Source organism: Ranitomeya variabilis, chromosome 4 (genome assembly GCF_051348905.1).
Source record: "Ranitomeya variabilis isolate aRanVar5 chromosome 4, aRanVar5.hap1, whole genome shotgun sequence".
NCBI lineage: Eukaryota > Metazoa > Chordata > Amphibia > Anura > Dendrobatidae > Ranitomeya > Ranitomeya variabilis.
In genome coordinates, this window is record NC_135235.1 from 495,397,259 (window position 1) to 495,416,948 (window position 19,690).

Sequence of the window (19,690 nt, forward strand, 5' to 3'; positions counted from 1 at the left end):
TCTCCATGTGTTGCTGTCCTTAAAGAGATATTCCGACCAGAAACTGCTTGAAGTTCAAGTGCAGTGCGGTTTTTGACAAGAATTCAAAGTTATTTAGCCTCAAAAAAGGACCTAAAATCTACTTTGAACAATGCTGAATGTGATTGTCATTGTGCTGTCAGTGCAGAGACCCTTGTCAAAGAAGATCTAATCAAACTTCAATTCTGTGGCACCTAAGGATTCAACAAATGACATGTCTGGCTCCACACTGATCTTCATCAACTAGCAAGTTGTTCTGAAATAATACATTCATGGTTGTAAATTCAAAAATGTCTCCTAAAAAGAAGAGGGGTTAAATGCTTTGAGAGGCTAAGCCATTCCATGTCTCAGATCCCATTAAAGCCAGCATGTCAGTGTGATGCCGCCTTGCGCTTAATGCTGGGAAACGATGTCAGCAAGCAACACAATGTTACTGCCACCTCTGGCAATTAACACTTTCCTCTCCAAGACTGTTGGTTAAGTACTTTCAGAACAGTAAAAATAGGATATTGCTGGTAGCAAAGCTTGCTTGTTATCATTGTATGTTGGTGCCTGTATAGTAATAGCCATGGTTTTAATAATATTACCTTAGGGGAGGAAGATCAAGTCTGATTGAAAGTAATTAGTAATCAATTAGTGGAATGAACTTTCCAAAATGTTATTAAATGTTCTCCCCACTATTTGACATCCCTTACATAGAAATTGTACTTCCTTTTTTCATATTTCAGTGTCTTGTGGACTTTACCCACCATTAAAATGCTTTCATGTTTCACTCCCCATATATCACCTTGTCTGTATATTTGTACCTCTGCGTATTTAATCTATTATGCTGTCGACTGTGAAAGCCTCAAAAATCCCTATATTGATTTCTCTCATTCCTATTGGCTATGATTCGCAATGATTAACCCATCGCTGCTATGTTGATTAAACACAAGTTTACCAAGTATGCTTATAATGTTGTTTAGAATCAAGTTTCTATATTATTATACCTGCTTATATTGTGCTATTATATTTTGATTATATTTTGCAAAATTTTTCAGGTATTGTCATCAATATCATTTCCCTATCAGTATGTTTTTGGGAGTCTGAAGTACCTGGATGAAATCAACTCAAACACAGGGAGAACATACAAAAACAATGTAGATGTGCTTGGTTGATTTTGAACCCAGGACCCCAGCACTGAAGAGCCCCCATGCTGCCCTTGCATCTATACATATAACAATTACTATAATATAAAATATCTATCTACTTTTCCAACAATTTAAATGGAACCTGTCATTTGATTGCTTCTGCCTGAACCACAGGTAGCATAAATCAGAGTCTGGCAGCGCTATTCCAGAGAAAACATACTTTGAAAAGCCAGATAAAGACTACTCGCCTGGGCTGACAAATCAGAAGCCTGTCTACTGTGACTTTATCCACCCTGATCCACTTGACTGACTGGTCTTTCGCTATGTGTGTGCATAAGGAGAGACCTGTCAGTCAAAGGAATCGGCATGGGAAGAAGCCTCCAGGAATCTGCTAGTCAGCCAGACAGTTCCCAACTGGTTTTTCAAAGTCTGTTTTCTCTTCAATACCGCGGCACTTCAGACACACAAAACACACACACGTAAAACACATGGCTGGAATAGGGCAGCAAGACTGTGATCTATGATACATGTGGTTCAGACAGCAGTAATCAGATGACTGGTTCTTTGCAAACTTAAGTGTTCATGCTTAAAAGGTATTCCCATCTGTAGGATCCTATCCCAATATGTAGTTGGTGTAATAACATTAAAAAATACATCTAATTAGAAATGTAGTATAGCAACATAGTAACATAGTGAGCAAGGTCGAAAAAAGACATTGTCCATCCAGTTCAGCCTATATTCCGTCAGAATAAATCCCCAGATCTTCGACCTTCTAAAGAACCTAATAACTGTAAGATACAATATTGTTATGCTCCAGGAAGACATCCAGGCTTGTCTTGAACCCCTCGACTGAGTTCGCAATCACCACCTCCACAGGCAAGGAATTCCAGATTCTCACTGCCATAACAGTAAAGAATCCTCTTCTATGTTGGTGGAAAAACCTTCTCTCCTCCAGACGCAGAGAATGCCCCCTTGTGACCGTCACCTTCCTTGGTATAAACAGATCCTCGGAGAGATATTTGTATTGTCCCCTTATATACTTATACATGGTTATTAGATCACACCTCAGTCGTCTTTTTTCTAGACTAAATAATCCTAATTTTGCTAATCTCTCTGGGTATTGTAGTTCCCCCATCCCCTTTATTAATTATATTATATTATTTATATTATAAATAATTCTAGTATAGTTTAGTATAGTAACAAAATACCTAGAACATCCAAAGAAAATGTCAAATTGAAAACTTCTGCTTACATATAAATCTCAAAAATGGCAAAATGTAATTACAAAATGGAGATCCACCTAAACCTTTCCTTTACCTTCACTCTCTTTCCACAGTGTAGTAGATGGTATTATGCCAATCATTTTATAGTTTAGCAAAAAGTGTGGTCATCTTCACTACTGTTTGTGACTTCAAAAAATGCAATTAGTGGTGTACCAATGTAGTCTTTATTAAGGGTTTAGGTAGAGTTCCACTTCTAGTATCTAATATATAATTGCCTAGAATACTACTTCCTGCAATTTGTGCCAACTTCCGTGGCTTTGTCCGGAGCTAATGTTCGGAGCTAATGTCCGGAGCTAATGTCCGGAGCTAATGTCCGGAGCTAATGTCCGGAGCTAATGTCCGGAGATTAATTGCCTAGAATACTACTTCCTGCAATTTGTGCCAACTTCCGTGGCTTTGTCCGGAGCTAATGTCCGGAGATAATGTCCGGAGCTAATGTCCGGAGCTAATGTCCGGAGCTAATGTCCGGAGATAAGTGACGTCACCAGTGTCCTACACCCAGGCAGAGCACAGGGGCCCCAGGCAGCATATGGGGCCCCAGGCAGAGCACAGTGGCCCCAGGCAGAGCACAGGGGCCCCAGGCAGCATATGGGGCCCCAGGCACAGCACAGTGGTCCCAGGTAGAGCACAGGGGCCCCAGGCAGCCTATGGGACCCCAGGCAGAGCACAGGGGCCCCAGGCAGCATATGGGGCCCCAGGCAGAGCACAGGGGCTCCAGGCAGCATATGGGGCCCCAGGCAGAGCACAGTGGCCCCAGGCAGAGCACAGGGGCCCCAGGCAGCAAATGGGGCCCCAGGCAGAGCACAGTGGTCCCAGGCAGAGCACAGGGGCCCCAGGCAGCCTATGGGGCCCCAGGCAGAGCACAGTGGCCCCAGGCAGAACATGGGGCCCCAGGCAGAGCACAGGGGCCCCAGGCAGAGCACAGGGGCCCCAGGCAGCATATGGGGCCCCAGGCAGAGCACAGGGGCCCCAGGCAGCATATGGGGCCCCAGGCAGAGCACAGTGGCCCCAGGCAGAGCACAGGGGCCCCAGGCAGAACATGGGGCCCCAGGCAGAGCACAGGCAGAGCACAGGGGCCCCAGGCAGCATATAGGGCCCCAGGCAGAGCACAGGGGCCCCAGGCAGCATATGGGGCCCCAGGCAGAGCACAGTGGCCCCAGGCAGAGCACAGGGGCCCCAGGCAGCATATGGGGCCCCAGGCAGAGCACAGGGGCCCCAGGCAGAGCACAGGGGCCCCAGGCAGCATATGGGGCCCCAGGCAGAGCACAGGGGCCCCAGGCAGCATATGGGGCCCCAGGCAGAACATGGGGCCCCAGGCAGAGCACAGGGGCCCCAGGCAGAGCACAGGGGCCCCAGGCAGCATATGGGGCCCCAGGCAGAGCACAGTGGCCCCAGGCAGAGCACAGGGGCCCCAGGCAGAACATGGGGCCCCAGGCAGAGCACAGGGGCCCCAGGCAGAGCACAGGGGCCCCAGGCAGCATATGGGGCCCCAGGCAGAGCACAGTGGCCCCAGGCAGAGCACAGGGGCCCCAGGCAGCATATGGGGCCCCAGGCAGAGCACAGTGGTCCCAGGCAGAGCACAGGGGCCCCAGGCAGCTTATGGGGCCCCAGGCAGAGCACAGTGGCCCCAGGCAGAACATGGGGCCCCAGGCAGAGCACAGGGGTCCCAGGCAGAGCACAGGGGCCCCAGGCAGCCTATGGGGCCCCAGGCAGAGCACAGGGGCCCCAGGCAGCATATGGGGCCCCAGGCAGAGCACAGTGGCCCCAGGCAGAGCACAGGGGCCCCAGGCAGAACATGGGGCCCCAGGCAGTGCACAGGGGCCCCAGGCAGAGCACAGGGGCCCCAGGCAGCATATGGGGCCCCAGGCAGAGCACAGGGGCCCCAGGCAGCATATGGGGCCCCAGGCAGAGCACAGGGGCCCCAGGCAGAACATGGGGCCCCAGGCAGAGCACAGGGGCCCCAGGCAGAGCACAGTGGTCCCAGGCAGAGCACAGGGGCCCCAGGCAGCCTATGGGGCCCCAGGCAGAGCACAGTGGCCCCAGGCAGAACATGGGGCCCCAGGCAGAGCACAGGGGCCCCAGGCAGAGCACAGGGGCCCCAGGCAGCATATGGGGCCCCAGGCAGAGCACAGTGGTCCCAGGTAGAGCACAGGGGCCCCAGGCAGCCTATGGGGCCCCAGGCAGAGCACAGGGGCCCCAGGCAGCATATGGGGCTCCAGGCAGAGAACAGGGGCCCCAGGCAGCATATGGGGCCCCAGGCAGAGCACAGTGGCTTCAGGCTGAGCACAGGGGCCCCAGGCAGAGCACAGGGGCCCCAGGCAGAGCACAGGGGCCCCAGGCAGCATATGGGGCCCCAGGCAGAGCACAGGGGCTCCAGGCAGCATATGGGGCCCCAGGCAGAGCACAGCGATATTTTGGACCACTGTGCGGTGTTTCAGACCCCCTGTGTGATGTCTGGGGCCCTGTTCTTAAGTATATTAAAGATTAAAGTAACGTATATTAAAGTATATTATAGATCAAATTTGACACGTTTATGAGCACCATTGAGTGATATACTCAAGAATGACATAATTTTTCAACATTTTATGGTTTCAAACTGTAAACACTCAGAGTTTTTTTTACTTCAACCAGAAAACCTTAACGGTTAATAAAAAACTTGACTGTTCAGGCTATGATAAAAGTCATAGTATTCTGAATCTTTAACTTATAAAGATACCTTTACATGGGGTGATTATTGGTTCCAGAGAGGCTTTCGGCCAATAATCGTACACATGGCTGGTGACAGGACAATACAATATAAACGTTCAAAGGTAAACACTGATAACATTAAAATCTAATATATAATTGCCTAGAATACTACTTCCGGCAATTTGTGCCAACTTCCGTGGCTTTGTCCGGAGATAATGTCCGGAGATAAGTGACGTCACCAGAGTCCTACACCCGCTCAGGGTGGACAAAGATATATGCCTTCGTGGTGCGCGGCACTTTTCTGATTGGTTGCCGCCTGCCGCGAGCGACCAATCAGAAATGTGCCGTACTGTGACACACTCCGCCCGCCATTTTGGTGTGATTTTTGAATTTTTACCTCACAGCAAGTTTCTACTGCGTGGAGGTGGTCCCAGTGACGTCGCTCTTCAAGCTCCTGCCGAATTTCGTCAAAAAAATGATAATACCATTTACCAAAACTATATATATTTAGTTGTGAAGTGGTTCAGTGACATTTTCACACCAATTTTGAACTTTTGTTTGGTGTTTTCTCCATATACTGCCTATTATTCACTGACTGTTATACTGAGAGACTGCCGTTTATTAACCTCTTCTTTGCCACACTGGGTATATTGCTCTATTATTTGCCACATAAGGACATTGTCCATTATTGCCCAGCAATTTCTCTGCAATATAAACTGCCTATTTATTAATATCTGTATTCCTGCAAAGAACTATTGCCTATTATTAACTGGCTATTTTCCTACTACCTGACACTGCCTCTTATTAACCTGTTGTTTGCCACCACCACGCTTAAAGCTGTTTAGCTTAGCCAACATGAGCTCTAATAGTAAGGATACTAATGACACAGAGCCCAAAGCTGCTGATGGCGCACGTAAGATTAGGTCTGATATAAAGTATACTAATAATGCAGAGCAAAAAGACGCCGATGCCACACGTAAGCGTAAACAGCGTGCTAACAAGAGTACAGAGGATAGATGCAAGCGCCTGGACACTGTTAAGTATAGTAATGACACAGAGTCCAAAGCTGCTGATGGCGCACGTAAGATCAGGTCTGATATAAAGTATGGTAATGATGCAGAGCGAAAAGCCGCCGATGCCGCACGTAAGCGTAAACAGCGTGTTAACAAGAGTACAGAGGATAGATGGAAGCGCCTGGATACTGTTAAGTATACTAATGACACAGAGTGTAAAGCTGCTGATGGCGCACGTAAGATCAGGTCTGATATAAAGTATGGTAATGATGCAGAGCGAAAAGCCGCCGATGCCACACGTAAGCGCAAACAGCGTGTTAACAAGAGTACAGAGGATAGATGCAAGCGCCTGGATACTGTTAAGTATACTAATGACACAGAGTCCAAAGCTGCTGATGGCGCACGTAAGATCAGGTGTGATATAAAGTATGGTAATGATGCAGAGCGAAAAGCCGCCGATGCCACACGTAAGCGCAAACAGCGTGTTAACAAGAGTACAGAGGATAGATGCAAGCGCCTGGATACTGTTAAGTATACTAATGACACAGAGTCCAAAGCTGCTGATGGCGCACGTAAGATCAGGTGTGATATAAAGTATGGTAATGATGCAGAGCGAAAAGCCGCCGATGCTGCATGTAAGCGCAAACAGCGTGCTAACAAGAGTACAGAGGAGAGATGCAAGCGCCTGGACACTGTTAAGTATACTAATGACACAGAGCCCAAAGCTGCTGATGGCGCACGTAACATCAGGTCTGATAATAAGTATACCAATGACGCAGAGCGAAAAGCCGCCGATGCTGCACGTAAGCGTAAACAGCGTGCTAACAAGAGTACAGAGGATAGATGCAAGCGCCTGGACACTGTTAAGTATACTAATGACACAGAGCCCAAAGCTGCTGATGGCGCACGTAACATCAGGTCTGATAATAAGTATACCAATGACGCACAGCGAAAAGACACCGATGCTGCACGTAAGCGCAAACAGCGTGCTAACAAGAGTACAGAGGATAGATGCAAGCACCTGGACACTGTTAAGTATACTAATGACACAGAGCCCAAAGCTGCTGATGGCGCACGTAACATCAGGTCTGATAATAAGTATACCAATGACGCAGAGCGAAAAGCCACCGATGCCGCACGTAAGCGCAAACAGCGTGCTAACGAGACTACAGAGGACAGACAGAAGCGCCTGGACACTGTTAATGCTGCTTGCAATAAACGCATTACTAATGAGTCTTTTGAGGACAAAACTAATCGATTAAGTAATAAAGCTGCTGCTGCACGCTCTCAACGTTGCAAACATAATATTTCCACGTCCTCAGTCATAGATTCTGCCCACAATACAGCTTCTTTGTCTCCATTCATAGAATGTGTGCAGCCTGAAGCTCCTTTAACCGTTGGTAAATCTGCACATAAGCGCAAACACTGTCCTACTTACACTCCAAATGATAAACGCCGTCGCCTGTACACCGTTAAGTCTGCTTATAAGACATGCTTCACACCTGACTCTTCTAAGGCAACAAACAAATCATTACCAAATGCAGCTGGTGCACGCCGTGAACGGCGCAAAAAAACCGCTTGCACCTCCATATTAATAAACCCTGACCACGATACACCTTCCAACTCCTCAGTGATTGAATCTGTGGACAGTGAAGATCCTCTACCAGGTCCACGCTTTATATATGTTGGCTTAAAGAAACATTCCAATGCTCCGTTACCACAACCTGTACCTCAACATCCTACAGGTTTTACTAATGATGACAGTACCATAGTAGAACACTCCTGTGGTCCTATGAACTATTTATGTGAACATTGTCAAGCATTACATTTTAATGCTGAGATACCAGCAGATAAAAATTTTACTCTGTGTTGTCACAAGAGTAAAGTGCATATACCTATACCCCAATATCCCGAGGTCTTTAAACGATTGCTGACAGGGGAGAGTGAGTTCAGTAAGAATCTCATGGAAAATATTCGTAGTATTAACAGCTCATTTGCTTTCGCCTCCATGGGTGCCAATATATCCCCTCCACCTGGACATGGCCCTTACTGTTTCCGTATACATGGACAAATATATCATCGTACTGGAACCCTACATCCCAGTGATGATCAAGTTCCAGCTTATGCCCAACTGTATATTTTGGATACCGCTACCGCGAATGAACAACGTTTAAACTGTGAACAAAATCAAAAATGTCATCCCACTTTGATGAGTATAATTGCTCTTCAGTTAGACAATGTGAATCCCTTTGTTGCTGCCTACAAAATGTTACGAGATGTGGAACATGAAGAACATCTTAAAGCTGAAGCTAATGGCACTCTCATGCCAAATATCATCATGGCCCTTAAACAAGATCGGAATCAAGACCCTCGCCGATATAATAATCCAACTGTCAATGAAGTTGCTGTCGTATTTGAAAATGACAATGGAGAGCCACCATTTAATCGTGATATTTTAATACATTTACAACCGGACCCCAAAAATCCTTTGGCGCCAAGAACACAACAGGTCAGCATTCTACACAGTAATTTAGATGCTTTACTCTATCCTTTATTTTTCCCTTATGGAGACCAGGGCTGGCATGATGGCCTCAAGCAACAAGGGCAAAGTCCACGCAGAGTTACACAACTGCAATATTACTGCTATGTGCTGTCTGTCCGTAATCAGTTTAATCCACTCCTGAATGGTGGCAAACTCACTCAGCAGTACTTAGTGGATGCTTATGTGAAAATCGAGGCAAATCTCCTAAATTATATCCGTCAACACCAAAAGGATTTGAAAGTAGAGGATTATTGTGTACTCCAGGAACATCTCCAGAAAAAATCCATTGAGAAGGGCATCCCCATTGGAAAAACGGTCATTTTACCATCTTCGTTTGAAGGCAGTCCCAGGAATATGCAGCAGCGGTACCAGGATGCCATGGCTATTGTGACTAAATATGGTCGTCCTGATCTATTCATCACCATGACCTGTAATCCGAAATGGAATGAGATTACTGAGAATTTGGAACCTTGGCAGCGTGTGGAACATAGACCTGATTTGGTGGCACGTGTTTTCAAAATAAAACTGGAAGCACTCTTAAAAGACATTAACAACGGATTATTTGGGAAAGTTTGCGCTATGGTTCATGTAATTGAATTTCAAAAACGTGGCCTTCCATACGCTCACATTTTGATTATTCTGGACAGCAACTCCAAATTAAGGACTGAGGAGGACATAGACAATACAGTGTGGGCTGAAATTCCCAATCCTACCCACTACCCTCAGCTCCATAAAATTGTTCTCCAACATATGATTCATGGTCCGTGTGGAGAACACAACCCAAATTCTCCCTGTATGGATCTGGGGAAGTGTACAAAAGGTTTCCCTAAAGATTTGCAACCAAGAACCATCATAGCTAACCTACTTATTGCAGACACTTTGGCCCATCTTTTCAACACCATTCTAACATGATTGACAATTCGTGGGTGGTTCCATATAATCCGTTCCTGCTATTAAAATACAAGTGCCATATAAATGTCGAAGTTTGTGGTTCCATTCAGGCTGTGAAATATTTATTTATATAAGTCTACAAAGGACATGATAAAGCCAATCTTGAAATCTGCCAGACTAACATCCAACATGATGAAACACACCAATTCATGGATTCAAGATATGTCAGTGCACCAGAGGCAGCTTGGCGAATATTCTCATATCCAATGCATAAACAATCTCATAGCATCATTCGCCTTGCTGTACATCTACCGCATTCTCAGCCACTCTATTTTCATGAGGATGACTCTATTGGAAACATCAAACAAAAGCTCCATCAAAATTCTACACTTATGGCCTACTTCAAGCTTAATCAGAACGACCATCATGCTCATATTTATTTATACCGTGAAATTCCCGAAAACTATGTTTGGAAAGAAGGTTCTTGGGAAGTTAGAAAGCGAGCAGGTGGTTCTGTGATTGGACGAATGTATACTGTCAGTGTGAAAGACCAAGAACGCTACTATTTAAGATTGTTATTGTTACATGTCAAAGGTGCAACCAGTTTTGACAGCATAAAAACGGTACACGGAGTCACACATGAAACCTTCAAAGATGCGGCATTAGCTCTTGGCTTACTATTTGATGATAGTCTGTGGAGAAATACATTACTTGATGCCAGTATTCTCAACATGCCAGCACAGCTACGTGACATGTTTGCCTACATTTGTATTTTTGGTCCTCCAGCTAAACCTCGGGACTTATGGGATGAATTTCAGGAACACTTTGTAGAAGACTACTGCTATGCATACCACTCCGACACTCTGGAGTGTGTCAATTGTGAAGGCTATGCTATGACAGATGTCCAACATGTTCTTAAAGCTCATGGCAAAACTTATACTGATTTTAATTTGCCACGTCCAGTCAAGAAACAACACCTCCTCCCACAGTATGATAAAGATTATGAGTTATCAGCAGCTGCTGAAATGAAAGCTACTCTAAATGAGGACCAACTTTTTGCTTTTGATGCTATCACTCAAGCTTTAGAAGACACTAATTCTACAGCAAAGTGTTTTTTCCTTGATGGTCCTGGTGGCAGCGGAAAAGCGTACCTATATCATCTACTCCTACATCAGCTAAGAGGACAAGGAGACATTGTGTCACCTGCTGCCACTACTGGAATTGCCGCCAACTTGCTACAAGGTGGACGAACCATTCATTCTCTTTATGGGATTCCAATTCCTGTGAATGAAAGATCTGTTTCCAGGATTAAGAATGATACCGATGCAGCAAAAGATTTGCACAGCACTAAACTTTTTATTATTGATGAGTGCACAATGCTATCCAAATATGCATTGCATGTCATTGATAGAGTTTTACGTGATGTCATGACAACAAATGTAGCTCACAAAGAAAAAACACCGTTTGGAGGTAAAGTGATTGTTTTTGGAGGCGACTTTAGACAATGTCTTCCTGTCATCCCTCATGGGACAAGAACTGATGTTGTAGAGAGCTGTATAAAATATTCACAACACTGGCAACATTTTACTCGCCTGCCACTTATTAGCAACATGCGCTCCATTGATCCTCACTACAGCAGTTGGTTGCTTCAACTGGGAAATGGTGAACTATCTAATGAACATAACCTTGGAGATGATGTAATTGAAATTCCTCCAGACATGGTATGCACTGGCTCTTTAATAATTGAAATTTTTGGAGATAATCTTTGTATTGATGTGAATGACACTGAAAGCATAAATACAGCTGCATCTCATGCAATTTTATGTCCAAAAAATGAGGACGTTGAGAAAGTCAATTCCCAAGTCATGGATTTATTGATAGGTGACTATACTGAATATATCAGTGATGATTCCATTGATCCTGATGAAGCTGATGACCTCGATCAATACCCACTTGAGTTTTTGAATTCACTAACACCAACTGGAATGCCTTCACATCGGCTGAAACTTAAAATTGGCACCATTGTCATGTTATTACGTAATCTGAACACGAACAAAGGTCTCTGCAATGGTACGCGGCTCATTGTCACTGCCTTACATGCCAATATCATACTGGCTAAAGTAATTAGTGGGTCAGCAGCAGGAAATGTGGTATTCATTCCACGAATTGATTTGTGTCCATCAGAGACTGGATTACCTTTTAAATTAAGACGGAGACAATTTCCCATCAAGCCCGCATTTGCAATGACCATAAATAAATCTCAAGGCCAGACCCTCCATCGAGTTGGCATTTATCTACCAGAACCTGCTTTTGCCCATGGTCAATTGTATGTTGCTTTTTCCAGGGTGAAGCAATGTTGCAATGTGAGGGTTAAAGTGGTTAATACACCACTTCAAGGACAATTATTGGCTGATAGTTCTAAAGTCTTCACACGTAATATTATCTACAAAAATATTTTAGTTTAAAGTTACTTTTCTTTTTTTTCGTTATTCAGTTTTTCTAATAACATAGACAGCAATAGGCAAATTCTATGTATAGAGATAAGGAAAAAAAACAAAAACAAAAAAAAATTAGTGTAGCCATAGACATATAGATTTTAAGTACTTATGTAGGAAACTAGACTGTGGCCCGATTCTAATGCATCGGGTATTCTAGAATATGCATGTCCCCATAGTATATGGACAATGATGATTCCAGAATTCACGGCAGACTGTGCCCGTCGCTGATTGGTCGAGGCAACCTTTATGACATCATCGTCGCCATGGCAACCATTATGACATCTACGTCGATACTGTGCCCGTCGCTGATTGGTCGAGGCGAATTCACGGCAGACTGTGCCCGTCACTGATTGGTCGAGGCAACCTTTATGACATCATCATCGCCATGCTGTGCCCGTCTCTGATTGGTCGAGGCCTGGCGGCCTCGACCAATCAGAGACGCGGGATTTCCAGGACAGACAGACAGACAGACAGAAAGACAGACAGACAGAAAAACCCTTAGACAATTATATATATAGATACGTATATAACATACGTACTCATTAGCATATAGGGTTAATAACTCTATATCATATCTACATAAATTTAGAAATATGATATATCAATACATATTTTTATAGGTAAGTAGAACACACATTAAGTACAAGATGTAAGATGTGTATAATCCAAATGCCTGTATTTGGTGATAGGAACCTGTATTTGAAGCTCCAGCAGTATAGCTGCTGAGAGATTTCATTTTGTTTTTAAAAAGGGTGAGGTTTTTGTGAACAGGTAAGAGACGGGTGGGATGGCTGTTCACACACATCTCTATCTCCAGGTGTGTTCTGTACATAGAAATAGATATATAGATAGGTACATATTTAGATAGGGAAAGAATAGAGATTTTGCTTTCACATCAACATTTTTCTGCTATTTGGAGAATTTATGGTGGAAAAAAGGCTATTTCTGCACTTCCTGCCTAAGGGCTGACCCACGCCACTCTTGCTGTAAGTTGCATGCAATGTATACGGAATTTGTACTTCACTTGCGGCAGGTGCGGCACATGTGGTTTCTGCAGTTTTCGCCACAAAATCTCCACTTACCAGTGTTTTTGTTGTGGCTGCATTTAATGCAATTGTCGAAGCCGCGTTTGCCGCATTTACTGCAAGTTAACTCCAAGCTTCATCTACATTGCATGGCACTTGCTGAAAGTGTGTTGTAGGTCAGTTCTTTGGTGCCAAGTGTGGAAGTTGTATTGTTTTTAACATTACTTCTGCAAATATCAGAAACATGCAGATGTGAAAGAGGTTTGAGTATTAAGAAATAGGAATCAGTTAGTTAGGACCCATCAGTTCAAAGGCTACCGTGACGTGGTTGATGGGCATGCTTATATTAGCCCATCGGTGTACTATGAACGTTGATTTCTTAAATTTTACACTTCTGTAAAAATAAACACAAAAAATTTGGATACACAAAAAGGCTTTTATTTCTGTTGTACTTATTAGAATTATTTAAAATGAAGGCTTAGCTAAGCCCAAGAGATGATTAAAAACGTTTCATACCAACCCATCAGATGTAAAATTACTGTGAAAATACCTGATTGGCACACAAGTATGCGCCAGTATGGGTACTAAGAGCTTTTCCACATAATAATGATATATTTTAAAATGTCATAGAACATACCAATATACATAGTTATTGATACATATTATTTATTATTTACATTATTGTTCTTAAGCAAAGAACCGTTGTTGTGGCATTTGCCACAACACGCAAAGTTGTTGTCTGATGTCTTTCATCACTCCCCTCATAAGCATGTTCATGGATCCTGTGTAACTGTACCTTAAATAACAAGAATTGTCAAGAGCTGGTGAGTGCAGCCATTTTTGGTTCTTTCTTACTATTATTTATTAATTGTATTATTCTTACATTTGAATAAATAAAGTATATATGGATTCTAGACTCCCGATTCTTTAGAATCGGGCTGCCATCTAGTTAGTCATAAAATATATAAGAGATCTGAACAACCGATGAAATCTAATGAGGCACCCTTATTAGTCTCTATGATTTATTTTGATTGTCTGCCATCGCCTAATGCATGTTGTGCGACACAGACTGTATCGGCAAATTCAGCTTTGACAACCAAATTGTTGCTTATCCAAGCTCATGAAAATGCATAGACCATAGGTTTTAAAAAACTAACCTGCATTTTGCTTTGTTGGGTTCATTGACTAAACGTAAAAGTCAGATTGTTTTATGCTACATAGGCATGCTGATATTGAATATAATTTGTTACCATAGAATTTAGGTGGACTTAAAGGCAGACAAGCCAATCGGTATTTTTAGGGCGCATTTTCTTTTTTTCTTTTTCTAGGGCCTGCTTACAAAGGATGAGGCAAACAGTAGGGAGATGAAGAATCATTTATACAAATGTTTGCTCTCCATACAGTTTGCATATTGTCAGCAACTCATCCATGGCTTAAACAGGAAGACGTGCGGCCAATGATGATGGCTGCATAAACCTGATCAGCCATGTTTGCACCTTCCAATGATCAAGAATCGGCATATGTGTAGAGGCTTTTAATAGTTATTACAAGCATTACCCTGAGTATAAACCCTGTAAGGCTAATGTGATGATTAACTAGCTTGTAAGATCTATTCAGATAAGGCAGATAAGATAACCTCCTTTTAGGACAAGGAACAATACAGGACAAATGGGGTTACCTGAATTTAAATTAAATTATTACACTATTAATTCAATTGTATTTAACACTTGGAGGGTACTGAAGGAAGGGGCCAAAATTTCTAATACAAGGTACTGATAGCAGCAAAAATTACATTTTGCAATAGTCGATAAAACAAGCCTCTCCCACTGGCAAAATAAGTAGGTGATTTAAAGGCTTTCGTCAGGAAGTAAAGAAAATTTAAAACCAAAAAAAAACATTATTATAAATAAAATGATATAAAGCGTTTCATTATTTATTTACACTCCTCTTGTCTAGAGGGCAGTTATAAGTTTTTTCAAAATGGCTGTTGTTACATTACTGAACACAAAATCCGTCCTTAACACAAAGCAGGACAGGTTGTGTGAAAAGAGAAAAATCTCTCCTGCTTCCTCTGTCTGTTAGTTGTGAGAAATAACCGGAGGGAAGGTAAGTATATCAAAAGCAGAGGTAACATCTCATCTGAAGTTAGGAGGGGAGAGGATGGGGACGGGATGAGATGAAAGCTGTGGAAGATGTTGTGGTCTGGTGGAGTGTACTTATACTATTAGAAAACAACATCTCCCACAGCCTGCATCTTGTCTTATCCCGTCTTTATTGCCTTTGTCAGTTGGCTGTGTCCCACATTATTCTTACACTGTCTGCACTGATTTATCCATTGACAAGAGGAATGGTAATGCAGTTTTCAAATTATTATTTTACATTTCAAGAAATAATAGCAGAGTACCAACAAAAGACAAAAACTTTACATTTCTAATTTTATCAGGGTAAAGAAAGTGGCTGGATATGAGGCTTAAAGGGGAATTCCAAGATATCGAATTGAAGGTCTGTCCCCAGGGTCCTCATCGATCATCTGAACTACAGCCATTTTACTGTAACGTAAGTGATTGTGACGGCACCCAATACTGCCCCAAAGGGTTGTTCTGTGAAAACAAATTTTCCACAGTATAGGTAGTAACTTACCGATCAGTAGAAAATCAACTGCAAAGTTTTATACCTGATGGGGAACTTGTATTCCTTTTACAAAAATGGAGCAGCAGGTTACATACCCGACTGACTCCCATTCATTCTCTATGGGGCTGCTGGGGACAGTGGAATGCAGCACTAAGAAGTCTCATAGGGAGCAGAACGGACTGAGATTGAGTACGCACACTGCTGCTCCACTCTAAAGGGGATAAAAGTGCCTTGCTCTACTGGTGGATAGGTGATAACTTGCTTTAATAGACAGCCCCTTTAATCGGGTAGACCTGCATTTCGGGAGTAGGCACTTCCCTGAGCCATAACTTTTTTATTTTTCTGTCAATATGGCCATGTGACGGCTAGTTTTTTTGCGGGACGAGTTGTACTTTTGAAAGACATTATTGGTTTTACCATATCGTATAATGGAAAATGGGAAAAATATTCAAAGTGTATTGAAATTGCAAAACAAGTGCAATTCCACAATTGTTTTTTTAGGTTTTTTTTATCATGTTCAATAAATGCTAAAACTGGATGATCAGTAAATATAGTGACGCTAATGCACAAGGGTTTACAGCTGCCGCAGGTCATGAAACCAACCACAGAGGAATCGGGTGTAGTCTAATAATAAGTTGAAATAGACTTGCGCTGAAGAAACCAAGTGTTAGGGGAGAAAAGGGATTTTTACTGATGATGAATTACACACACATATAAAAGTGATCAATAAAACTAATGCAAATGCTTCTTCTATTTCACCTTGATATGGCTGTGCTAGAGGGTAAAAACGGGAAAATAGGGAAGTTAGTGAGCATAAGTGTGAACAACCAAGTTCATGTGTTTAGCAAATGATATGTCCAAAAGATAGGCCAAATGTCCTTAATAATAATAGCCTTGATTAATGATCCTTTGCAGAGATGTGGCTATAGTTCATAGCAAAGTTTGTAGTCCTTATAGAGTGTTACCCCGGCCGGTGGCAACCACTCCAAATAAAATTTCCTGTAAGAAACAATTATTTGTGCTCAAACGTGGCACGCTGAGCGGGACTGTTTATACATATACGATACTTCCCGTATTCAGCAGATGGTCCGGTGACCTTGATTGTCCTGGCATGCGGTGTTCTGCCATAGAACCAGCGCTCCTGTGCTTCAGTAATCGGCGGCAATCTGGTCACTCTGGTCGGTAGCTGCGTCCCTGTGTAGAGAGTCGGAGCAGGACCTATGTGACGCCAAGATTGTGTGATACTGTGTTGTCAGCGGTCGGCTGGAATCCTGTCACTGGGGTCAGTGACTGCGTGCCGGCGACGAGCGGTTAGAGCAGGACCTGGGTGACGTATGGATCAGGTGGTGCCGCGTGACAGCGTGACCAGTGCTGGATGGAGGTATGGGTAGCAGAGAGAGCCAAAATCCAATGCGTTTCGGAAAGATCAGTGACAGGATTCCAGCCGACCGCTGACAACATAGTATCACACGATCTTGGCGTCACACGTTTTTAATGATACAATTTTGGGGTAGATACGATATTTTAATTGCCTGGATTTGCATATTATTGCAATGTTGTGGCAACCAAAAAAAAAACATAATTTTGGCATTTTTATTTTTTTCTCATTACACTGTTTATCGATTGGATTCATTCTTTTTAGATATTTATAGCACAGGCATTTCTCAATGCAGTGATATCAAATATGTGTATTTTTTTTTTTGAATGGGGCGAAAGGGGGGGTGATTGGAACTTCTATATTTTATAAACAAAAAATAGATATTTTTTACTTTTCACATGCTTCAATAGTCTGCATGTGTTAGGTGTTGAATTCCCGCTGCTGCACAGGGGGAATCTCGAACCATGTCTGCTGCAGTCTCACATTCTCCTCTAGCCACAGTGGAACCTGCTCAGCAGAGACATCGGTCCCAGGGTCTGGCTCAAGCTGATACTGTGCGCTTGGTTACTGCTGCTTTTCCAGGCTCTGCCTTTGTAGCCAGCACTGTTCAGCGGTGAGCAGACATTCCAGGGACTAAGTCCTGCTTTTGTCCTACTGAGCATGCGCACGGGTCGACCTCTCATTGGAGTAAGGGGGTCACATGCTCAGGTCATGTGGCAGCTCCTATTGGACCACTAGGATGGTCCTGGAGAGCTACAGCTATAAAAGGTTCGCATGGCCATTCGGCCATGCGCCAGTATAAAACCTAAATTGTGTGTGTGAGCTTGTATGATTGTATCTGGTGAATGCTCCTTAATGATCCCCTTCCCTCCGGTTGTTGCTTGGGCATTAGGGTGAGTGGAGCTAAGATACAGTGCCAGTCAGTGGCTAAGCCTCCGCCACACACTAGGTCAGTATCAGTAGCGGTGCACGCAAGTGCGACGCTGCGTGTACTCCATGCGCTATTGCTTTCCGTTAGCAGTTCGCAGTCGCGTCCGCATTAATGATCTTAGCACAATACCTTTGTCAGAGTAGGGTGGGAATTCCTGCTTGAATCTGTGTCTGGGCGTCCTCAGGCGTGGGCTCAAAAGGCACTGAGTGACAGAGCGGGTTCAACCACCAGTGTAGTGGGGGTGAGCGTTAGGGATCCCACTAGATCCTACTCTGCTGCACTCTGTGTCAGCTAACAGTGTACAGCGTTCTATTGTGCTCTGTGGCTCTGTGAAGTAACTGAGTTTGCCTCTGTTCACACCGAGTGATGTTAACCCGTGTGTACTTTGGTGTAATACCGCCATATAGTGCTGCCATTACCGAGCAGCAGGTGACATCTCTGCACGATGGACCCCGGGCTGTGAATGCACCTTATTCCTTACTTATTATTATTTTGTGCGTTCGGCTAGCCCTAACAGCATGTGAGACTAAAAACTGCGATCATTCGATCCCCTGTGCTACACATAGCAGAGCTTCAGCCCTGTTATGTGTAGCTAAAATGATCATCTGCTATGAGCGCTGGCTGCAGGGCAGTGCTCATAGCATTTCGGCAATGACAATGACAGGGGTCTCCTGCAGACCCCGGGTTGTCATGCTAACCCAACGGCGACCCGTGGTCATGTGACATGGGTGCTGATGGCCAAAATTAGTGACGTGTTTCTGGCGCAGCCCTGCTAAATGCCGCTGTCGGAGATTGACAGCGGCATTTAACATGTTAACAGTCGCTGGTGGATCGCGATTCCACCCTCGGCTGTTAGAGGTACGTGACAGCTGATCAGATCAGCTCTGGACATATTCATTAAGCAGAGCTGCATCGCTCTTATTCTCTTGAACAGAAGCTGCTCTGCAGTACTCAGTATTGCAGCTCCGTTCAATGGTTACATTCAACTTTTAGAGCTGTTAACAGCTGATCAATGGGAGCACCTGGTGTTGTACACTGCCACCCTACTGATCTCTTACTGATTAAATCAACTCTATACAGAGGTATTCTATGAGAGAAACAGAAGAGGTCATGCACATAGGAGATCACCTGGAAATAATGTGGTGGTTGCAGGTTTCAGTGCACAACTAACTCGATTCACTCAGGTAATTTGAAGAGCTGCAGTGGAAGGCGCCTTTCCTTAAACAGCATAAGCATATTTAATACTTTTTATATGAAACAAAGAGTGACTAAATCACTCACCATGTAGTAAATTACCAAATCTGTTCTTTGTATGCAATGGGTGTCGTTTCAAATGCGGCTTACCATCAGGAAATTAGTCCAAGAAAAACAAAATTTGAAACACACATCCAAAAATTTGATAAAATCTTCAAATTGAATTCCGTAAGTATCAAACATTTAAAATCCTCATGTTGGTGATAGAAAAGTAGTCTGACGCATTTCTGGCGCCGTGTGTCCATTCAGAGTATGAGTGCTTTCCGTTTTTTTAATGGATATTACTAGTTCCCATGTGGCTTTTCATATGCTTGAGTTTTTCCTCTAGTCAAGTGGTCGGCACAAAAGCACAGAGACTTGTCTGATATCGATCCAATTCTTGGATCAAAATTGTCAGTGCAAGTCTAT